We start from the raw sequence: 10,897 nt of genomic DNA on the forward strand, positions 1-10,897 counted from the left end.
GTTATTTTATACTTCACATATAAGATATGTTTTTTGTATTAGATTTTATTAGTTTATATGGAATTTTACTTTTAACTATAATATAGTTAATATGCGATTTAATTTGAATAATAGTATTTTTTTATTAAAAAATACATATTTTATAATTAAAATTATGACGTACAAATGTATGGAGTAAAATTTTGACATACAATTATATGTCATAAAGTGTGTCAAAATTCATGATGTAGTTGTAATTGTTTGTAAAGATTTTTTTTTAAATGTTAAAAACTTATGATTTACAAATGATCATTCATAAATATATGTCGTAATATGTCAGTAATTGTCTGTCATAAATTTACTACAACTATTGTATGTAGTGTTTCATTTATGACGATTTTTAATAACATATATTGAATGTCATCAATACGTTTTTATTTATTTCAACCAACTTGGACAAAAGGGAAATGAAAAAAAAAATAAGGGAATTATATACGGTATTATTTTTTGGAAACGGCCGAGAAATTTTATTAATAGACCCCCGCTAGCAAGAAACTATACCAGGGACAAGGAATTTTAAACAATTACATATCAGGAAACATAAAAGGGGAAACTCTCCAACTCTCCCAAATACAAATATCATTTTTGCCCTTACATTTAATCCATAAATAAACAAGTGATTTAATTTCCTCGACCGCTTGCAAAGGGAAACAAACATACCTTTGGAATAGTCTGTTGTTCCTTGATTTCCATAACACCCATAGCGTACCATAACAGATAGCGATGAACCTTTTTCTTTGTTTTGCACAATTTCCCCATTTGGAAGTAAGATCAATGAACTCACTCACAGTTTGGACCTCCATATCGTCAATCCCGCAACATCCGAAATTTTTTTTTCGGACCATACTCGCATAAGGACAGGAGATAAGAACATGGTCTGCGTCTTCCTGCTGATTAATGCATGAACCACAAATTATTATACACGGTTTTATTATACGTATCTTTCATTTCGTAGCTAATGCGTAGGTATAATTTAGTCACGAGCCATTATGTTACAACCTTTTTTCCGTAGCAATTCCATAGGTATCCGTTTATAGCTACGGGATAGCTATGGATTGTGCTGTAGCTATTATATCAGTTTTCTAGTAGTGATTCCACTCACAGGGATAAACGAAACAATTTAGAGTTATAAAATTACCCGATATATATCAGTTGTTCCCTTTTCCTACTGTGAATTGGAGATTGAGACTATTGAACATATCTTTATTTATTGTACAATTAGGTGTGAGACCCGTATATTATACGGGTTTATTAAAAATAAAAATTTAATATGAATATATAAACATTAAATATTTTATAAAATAATGTTTTTTCATAACAAAATGTAATCTTTTGTAGCATTTATGAAACAAATCAAATCTTTTGGAGCATTTATGAGAATTTATTATCAAATTATTAGAATGACAACCTTACATATATATAACCAATTAGAATTTTTTGGAAATTTATTTTAAGAAAATTGAAATCCAAAGAAATGACAAGTGGAAAATAACAATTTTAAAAACTCTAGAAAATGATATTTGTCAAAATAAAGAAGAATATGACAAATGGCAAAAGTATTTTCAATTATTAATAGGAATTGCCAAGGATTTATGTCTTGCAGATCAATTTCTAGGATCCCCAATTGCTTAACAATCTTTGGATGCAGTCATTTCTTGTCATTTTCGGGTGTTGGAGAACCTTCTTTTTGCGACTACTAAGTATACTATTTTTCATAATATGGTGATGCACGCTTTATTTTTTTTTATTTCTAATAGAATCTGGAAATGTAGACTCGGATTCGATAGCTTTGGCATACAAATCCAATTATCGCTCACTTGTAATTCTTTTTTTACTAGTTTTTGCTCGTCATATAGTTTGAATAATAATTCGCCTACAGTCCATTCAAAAAGAAATAAAAAACAGAACTTTAAGATCGAGTGTAGTAGGTTCAAGTTTTTTAGTTATAGTTGACCTTGTTGATGTGAAAACTACGTTCTGCATTTGGCCAAAGACGTCAACGAACACACAAAGAAAACTACAAAACTGAGAAAATGTTGCCAAAAGCTTTCATAAACCAAAAAACATAGACAATACAAGTAAATTCCAAACAATCAAAATAAAGGCATTCAATCGTAGTTCTTAGTCCTTTCTTCTCGTCTCCTTTTCTTTCATTCATTACATTGAATCTATTCTTAGATACCAAGCACTCGCCCCCAGTGAGATATAGTGAGAAATCAAAAGAAGCATCAAAAGATTTGAGATAGATATATAGGACCCCACTAGAAATAATAGATGTGCAAGAATTTTTTTTTTTTTTTTAATTAGAATTTTTGAAGGAACTGTAATAAGAAAGGCATTCACCTCGTAGCTTAGAGCATCACAACATCTGGAACAATTACTGGGAACTTGTGAATACTATCTGCCCATGCCCCAGTTTTTGGAACTTCGATGTCTCTAATACACTTCCAGACTACACTGTTACACTTAAACCCACTCCCAAACCCTATTTGCCAAACCCTGTTACCTTTCTTCATCCTACCTTTAGCTTCTATGTAACCCATCTCATACCATACGGATGATGATGATGTATTCCCAAACCTATACAACGTCATCCTTGACGCTTCCACATGTTCATCTGTCAACTTCAAACTCGATTGAACCTTATCGATTACTGCACGTCCTCCTGCATGGACACAGAAATGCTCGATGGCCTTTGTGTAATCTGGAATGTATGGTTTCATGTTCATCTTAAAGAGTTTTCTCCCTACGAAGTTGAAAAGAAATATGGCTTGCTCCGACACAGGAAGAACCAACACCCCTAGTCTGCTGATGTTTGATTTCAACGAGTTAGCGGCGATTACCATGAGATCCTTATCCAGGGCTACGCCAAGTTTTCCATCTTTGTCTTCTTTATGCGTGATACAACCATAAGAACTATCGTCAGCTCCTTTGTGTGTCCTGACAACATGTGAAAGACTATACTTTGCATGTTTACGTAGGGACCTTTTGTTAGTCAAAAGGATCGCTGCACATCCCATTCTGAACAGAATATTTGGAACCAGCATTGATCTCACCTTACCCGTGTAAGAATTTGGGGTAATGATTTCAGTGCTTATAACAATCGCATTTGATTCAGGATGCACCCGAAGAAGATTTCTAGCTAAATCAATCGAAATTAGGCTTGCACTACACCCCATCCCTGATAAGTTATAGCTCTTCACATCACTTCTCATCTTATACTTGTTAATCACCATAGATGAAATAGAAGGAGTGGGATTAAAGAGGCCGCAGTTTACTATTACAATGTCAATGTCTTGAGGGGTAATCCCCGTTTGCTCAAACAAAGAATCCATTGATGAGAAAATGACAAGTTCGGTTTCTTCTCTAGAACCGATCAAAGTTGGATTTGGTGGTATGTAATGTAATGGGTGGGGCAAGCTAGTTTCGGCACCCAACCCTGCTCGTTCGAAGACCTTCACTAGGAATTCAACGCCTTTTTGATGTGAGGCTAAGATGATACGACCATGTTCGTATGCTGTAGCATGGGGTACCCTATACATTGCGGGAGGCTTGAAACAGGCAAAGTCAAGGAGATAGACGGGTTGAGATTTGTTCATGAAGTGAATGGTGAATATGGTGATGATTACTAGCAAGAAAGAGATGATGTACCATATGAATGAGAGATCATGTAGAGAGAGAAGATGCTTACTGAGGTAATCTTGACCTTGTTGAACTGCTTGAATGGAAATGGAAACGGTGACATATATGAGTAGGAGTGTGAGCATGTGGTTAATGAGATGTTTGTAGGCTCCTTTTGCAACCTTACTCATGATGGATGTCTGGGATTCAAGATGAGGCTCAAATCCCTCTGACATCTTGGAGGAAGAAGAGGAGTGTGATTGTGTGGGGAACTTTTGCATATTACTAGACTTGTCGACGGGTATCTATGGAGGTAGAGGGGAAGAAGAAGGGGAAGGTGAAAATTTAAATGTGTAGTAGATGAAGATATGTCAGAGTCGGGTGAGAAAAGATTAAATGAGGGGGCGTTTATGTCTTTAATAGCATTTATTTACTAGTAATCAATACTACACATGGTACTAAGTCTACTAGACACCGTCGGTGGAACCAGTTTTGCACCTATCCATAGTCTATTGTATTTACAAATCCATTGTACATAGATTTGCCAAGACATAATGATTTTCATTTTAGTGCGTTTTTTTCTTCGTTTTTTACGTTAGAAAAATTACATTTCTCACAAAATAACTTTCGGCTAATTTATAATTGGTGGTTGTTAAAAACATCCAGGTGTAATATACCCTAGTGTAATCATATATCATAGTCTAATATATCTTAGTCTACTATTTTATTAACTTTATCATCTGTTAATTATTACATTATTATTATATAATTACTTTATTATTTAACTAATAATTATTATTTAAATGTTTTATTTCAAATTTATTAGTTTTTTCATAGAATAAATATAACAATATAGATAATAATATACTATATATGTATTTTAACATTTTTTATAAAAGTATAATATTTTTATTTATGCCCTTTGTGTTAATAAAAATAATTATTAATTATATATATTAAATCTCATCCCGGCTTATGAGTAGTACCATTTATAAGCCGACTTCAAATTTTTAGTTGCGACTTATTTGGCTTGCTACCTTTGATCTTCTTCCAATCGATCAGTGTCACTTATCTTTCCCACTTGCATCTCTAATTTACCACATGTATCACCCTCCTTCAAACCTCATCGAGTCCTTACAACGGTATCTCTTCGATTTAGCCCTCTCTTCACCACATTGTCTTTGGCTTCTGCGATGGAGTTTGTGACGTCGATAGAATCGGTGTGATGTTGATCAAAATTCACAGTCGGAAAATTTCTAAATCCCATGTATCGTCTCACTCAACCTAATCCACTTCTCACAACTTTCATCTTATTTTCTTCCATAGACTGAGGTGCGCTCTCTTTCTGTCTCCCATAAACGACACTTTTAATCGGTGTCTTTGCTCTTGTCGACGACTACTTCTTGTGTCTCTCTGGTCCATAGTCGATTTTTGAAGCTATGCCCAAAATTAGTAGTGCCAAAGGATGAATGGCCTACGGCACCTCCTCTTATCTCCATCGTCGTCCTCCGGTGACTTCCCCATTTCCATTTCAGACTCCCCCAATTGTAGGTTCCACCGTCAATCACTTTAGGTTAGGGTTAGGTTTGCTTTCGTTGTTTTGTTATGGACGACAGTACAACAACGGCTCTTAGGCCAGTCCTTCATCACGTGAAACAACCTGCTGAAAGGTCCTATGGTGTGCCTGATCGGATAAAAGTCATCCCTGTAAGTAAAACAAAACACGTTTCACCCCTCCAAGAAGTCTACGACGTAAACACCTCTAGTTATCATCTTCTTTCAATATGATTTTACTTCTAACAATTTCAAAACTGTAAACATTTAGGGTTTTGATTATTAGAGTACTAATTTTCCTTTGTTAGATACTGATGAACGCACTAAAGCAGGATTTTTGATTAAATTTGTTGCTCTCTGAAGACATTGACTGGCACGTTTTCATCTGACTATATCTTGTTTTCAATAACAATGAGTTATTAAAAACTTTATCATGTTGATAAACAGAAGATGGATCGAAACATAGTTGAGTTAATCATATAGCTTCACCGTTTAATAAAGTTTCTGACATTTTTATTTACTATTTTTGGGTTATTGATGGCAGATAAAGAGAGTCCATACATGGTTCCAAATTGTTTTTTTAATCTTTTCTTCCATTCTTTCGAAAGAATTTCACAGTATAAAATTGAGTATGCATATAATACAACTAATTTGAATCCTTTACTTTGTATTTTCTCATTTGACAAATTAAACATTTTTTTTCAAATTGCTTTTTTTTGTCATACGGGTTATCAGATTAACATAGAAAATGAAAGACTATATCTAGGGTAGGTGAAGACGAAGAGCCGAACACATAACAGATCAAGAATATCTTGTCAGGTTTTCTTTCAAAATGTTTAATATTTTATGAGGTATAAAAAATTGGGTATGTGTATATATTGACTGTTTTATTTGGTTATTATACTTTTTATCTAATTACAGTGCTTTGTTATTATCTACTGGGTTATTCCTATCAATTTGATGTTACTCAAATTGATTGGGAGATTAAATTGACAATGGATCAATGATATCTTAAGGGTTTTCTTTCAAAACGTTTGTTATTTTTCTAAGAAATACAAATTTGGTTAATTTTAACAGTTTGGTTGGCGAATGTTTGCTTTTTTTCATTGTTTGATTGTATTGGGAGTTTATTTACAGAAGAGATCAACAACATGTTTCGATTTCTATTTTAAAAAATGGCTTTAACATAACGAATGACATATCAAATTTGTTCTTTTGTTTTTTTTTTTCAATTTATTAAGCTCGAAAGTGGAAATCAACTTTTCTGATGTGGATTATTCTTTTGGTTTTTGGCTAGTGAGAAAAGGTGTCTGATATGATTTTGTCCATTGATTAATTGTATAGTTCAATACATATCGATTGAAACAAGTTGCGTCGCTAGCCCTTTCTGGATAGCAAAACCAATTCTTTTGAAAACTACATTTGTGGATCTAGGAGATATGACATTAGAATGCATGACCCGTTGGACTCTATTGAGGAGCTCTACCGCCTCTGGTGCGAGAAAACCAAATGTATCAAATGCAAAAGGAACAAACACATGTTGATTTGCTATACATGCATTCTCGTGTTTTACCACTTTGCACGCAGCGGCTTTCAAAGCGGCATGCCCAGCTGTGAAACCCCCACTCCCCAAACCAAAGAGAGGAGAGACCCCAGTAAGATCCACGCATGCATGCTTCCCTCCTATCCATCCAAAGACCAAAATGTCAGCCGGTCTAAGTGTGGACCTTCCATCTTACGGGTCCGTCAAAAAGTTCATTGGCGCCTCTTTCTTCACAAAAACACCAGCACGCCGACAAGCATCAAAGAGAACATCCCGAACCACATCATGTCTATACTTGAAACCAGGGAGCTCTCTACAATGAACCATGTGTTCCCCAAAGGTATCCTAACATGCCTTGCGACAAACTGGACATATCTCGTCAATTGGGAATATGGGAATCATGAGGCGGTAACGAAGGATAGTTCAGTACTCCACAAGAGACATATGTTGGCCAAGACCTTCAATAGGGATAGTAAACATAAAATCGTGAGCAAGAGGTGCCCGCAGACACTCAAAGACTGCTTTTTGTCTGACAGTCATGTCAAAGTCGACTTCCATATCTTGGATGATTTTTCTAAAAAGGGCACACGCCAAACCTTTTTGGGATTTAGGAGGGGCGGTGTCCTTATTAGTGAAACCGCTACAGTTAAATCCCAGAATCGTATTGCGAAGATGAGTCATAGCACATAGGTAATCCGAGTCCATATCACATACGTCACTGTCACGTAAGATGTGGTCTTGTAATGCCTAAGATTGGGCCCTCAAGGCTACAAATGCGTAGGAGGAAACCTCGTAGATCGAGTACAAACCCAAACCACCGAAATGAATAGGTAAGGAAGCCAAGCGCCACTGAATGTCTCCAAAGAAGGGGCCTCTTAAGAATAAGACTTTATAAATTTGTAATCTGTATCTTTCACACACACATACATGTAGTTGTGTTTTCAACTTTAATCCATAGTTATCATGCTTTGAAATGTAAATTTATTTTTTGAAAGTATAGGGAGTATTACTTGATGTAATCATAAAAAGGGTGAAGTACATTGTTATTTCTAGGAGGATGCAAGACCATTATTAACATGAAGTACGATTTCATGAAGTAGTTGAAGTCATTGATGTAGCACGGTTATTTTCTTCTGCAACTGAAAAAGCGGTTACCCTCGACAACACTCATGAGAAATGATTTTGGCCAGGTTTATCTAATTTAATGTTCCTTTCATATAGTTATATTGTTGTACATCTTTCTTTTTCCATCGTGATTTTGATTTTTATGTATTTTACCTTCAACATAAGCATATATGTGCTTTATGCTAGAATAGCAACAAACTCTCATTGATTTGGTTGTTATAACATTATACTTTTAATTCTTCGTTTATAACATTGTACTTGAAAACAATATAGCAATGTCATATTCTCATCCAAGTCCCACAATAGCTTCAAAGTAAAAAGCTATAATTGAGTGGATAATTTTCAAACTACAATGATGTAACATGAAATAACTTAAAAGTACAATGTTATAACCGGTTGGTTTTTTAGAGTAAAGTATTCATAGTGAGACCCTTCCCATGTTTCAATTCACATACTTCTTCATTAGCTTCCTTATTTTTCTATTCTTTAATTCATAAATACTGAGCATGGACGTTAATATGATTAGCAAAATCGAGGCTAATGTACTTTCTATTCTAACCAAACTTCAAGCAGAGGTACCAATATAGCAGCACAACAGAAAATCCAAATGAGGGTAAAATGGTCAAGATAAAGAAAACACTCCACACAACAATCTTAGAAACAAACAACAACCAGAAGCAAACCAGAAAAATGATGTTTGTGTGAAATTTGCAAGACAATGCACCAAAAATAGCAAAAGCCTCAAATAAAATCAACAATGAAAGAAATCATCAACATCCACCAGACCAACATAGTGATGCAATGAACACCCCACACAAATCAAAATAATACAAAGTACTTGCTCAAAAGAGAACCCAAACCTCAAACACTTAGCACTAGAGCGGACAAAGCAAATAAAATGATCCAATATATGAGAGACTGAAAAAATACAACAATATCAATACACAATCCACCCACATCAGTGAAAGCCAGGATCACAATGAGACAAATGAGTAGCAACCTAGGATATGACCAGCAGGAGTAATATTGTCCAAATCTCAGAAGGCGCACCATACAACAATAATCCTATCCATTCCTTATTCTCCCTAGCTAGTGTTCACTGCGTTATTTGCTATAAAATTTAGGTTTCAGTTTAATAAATATCATTGTACTTTCAATTATTAAGCTTTAAAATATTGTATTTAGTAGATTTCTTTTTAAAATAACAGACTTAAGGAAAATTCGAAAGTGCAGTGGTATAGTAGTGGAAAGAAATGAACATAAGATGCTATAATAAACAAAAAAGTGAAAGTATGTTGCTATTGTGGGTTATGCTTGCAAACCATACCATGCTTTTGTCTATAAGCTTCATCGTGAATTTGGTTGGTGAGGCATGTCCCGTCTTTTTGGGTGACATGATTTGGAGTCATAGGTCTCCTTAAAACTTAATGTTGTTAATAATGGTTTGTTAGGGTTCGGATGTTTTTAATGATATATTGATGGATGATAGTGGTATTCAGGTATCAAAGGTTCAAGGTAAGGTGTTTGCATGGTTTTTTAAGTTTAAATGATAATCATGTGATCATGTAACCTCACTTCATTCAGAAAATCCAAATTTTGTTACATTAACCCCCTAAGGTTTAAATTCTATAAAATGTCCCTGATTTAACAAACACGTACAAACCCGCTGCAACATGCAAGCTTTTTACTAGTTGATTAGTAAACTTTTAATATTTCTTTTAATTTATGAAAATAGTAATTTTAGAGTTTTTTATTGTAAAAATATAATATTTCATCTTGAAATTTTTTGCCTACACAAGCATACACATTTCAAGTTTTAGTAGTTTTAAGATTTTTTAGTGAGTAAGTGAACATATTTATTTAATTATTAAGTAATATCATTATTTTTCTATTCAAAAAAAAATAACCATTACTTTAAATACCTAGTATAAAAGTTTGTTTTTAGTAGTTTTCTATAAATATTGACAATAAAATAATTATTTTATATATTTTTAACTTCTGTTGCACTTGTAAAATATAATACATTAAAGTAAAATTATATATATATATATATATATATATATATATATATATATATATATATAGAGAGAGAGAGAGAGAGAGAGAAAGAGAGAGAGAGAGAGAGAGAGACCCCTTTGTAAACAGTACTTTAATGTTATTGGTCCATTTTTTTAATTAATTGTGGCATACCAGTTGAGTTGATTTTTACAGGTTTGACACGTATTTCTCAACTACCTCACCTACCACTCATGTTATTGTTGTTTCTCTACTTATTCCACCGTGGTTACTTTACTTACTCCACCGTTCCATCGCCTCAAATACTAACTGGTGTTCCTGCTTGAATCTTCTGTAAATTCACATCCTATATGGTTACGTCCTTTCCTCTAGCCATGCCATTTGCATTTCTACATTATTGCTTCATGTATGGCTTCCTTATCAAGAATGTTGTTCCTCCATCTCTCGACGTCTTCTCCGATTTGGTTTTCAATTAGGGCTCCATGAACTATAGGACGCCTGCTTTTTCCATTCTGATGTTCCATTCTATTCGTTTAGGGTTGCTGTCTGGCAAGAGGTAGCAAGCGCACAGTGGAAAATAAAGAATAGATCGTTTGATTCTGATTTCTATGGAGTGATTACAAGGGAGGAGGCCAATTTTTGATTGCATGCCCCTTTGTTTTTTTAAACTTCCAACCTCAACTGTGTTTTCTCCCGATTTCCCTTTGGCTTTTGCTTCAATTGATTGATTCAAGTTTGTTTGCTGCTTAAATCTGATTGCAGGTATGACACATCTTGGTTGCATACCTCCGTTCTTTACTATAATCTACTTAATCCGATGAATCCATGTTTCAGCTTCACACTTGCTCAACACCTTATATGTTCCACCATTTAGCCGCAAGTCACAATGATGGCCATATTAATGCTCCGTAAATTCCATATTTTCTTTATTATGTACGTAATCCCCTCATTTGAGTTTCTTTTTCTTTGATAATTTATGTGAAAACCTGTCTTCCTCCT

At 34.2% G+C, this 10,897-nt stretch overlaps 1 pseudogene; it reads right to left on the bottom strand.

Annotated features, from left to right (window-relative positions):
* Nucleotides 1-2,065: 2,065 nt before the first annotated feature.
* Nucleotides 2,066-3,994, bottom strand: LOC145066585 (3-ketoacyl-CoA synthase 5 pseudogene; annotated as a pseudogene).
* Nucleotides 3,995-10,897: the final 6,903 nt, after the last annotated feature.

This window comes from Lactuca serriola, chromosome 8 (genome assembly GCF_051521515.1).
Source record: "Lactuca serriola cultivar US96UC23 chromosome 8, Lser_US96UC23_V15, whole genome shotgun sequence".
Classification (NCBI taxonomy): domain Eukaryota; kingdom Viridiplantae; phylum Streptophyta; class Magnoliopsida; order Asterales; family Asteraceae; genus Lactuca; species Lactuca serriola.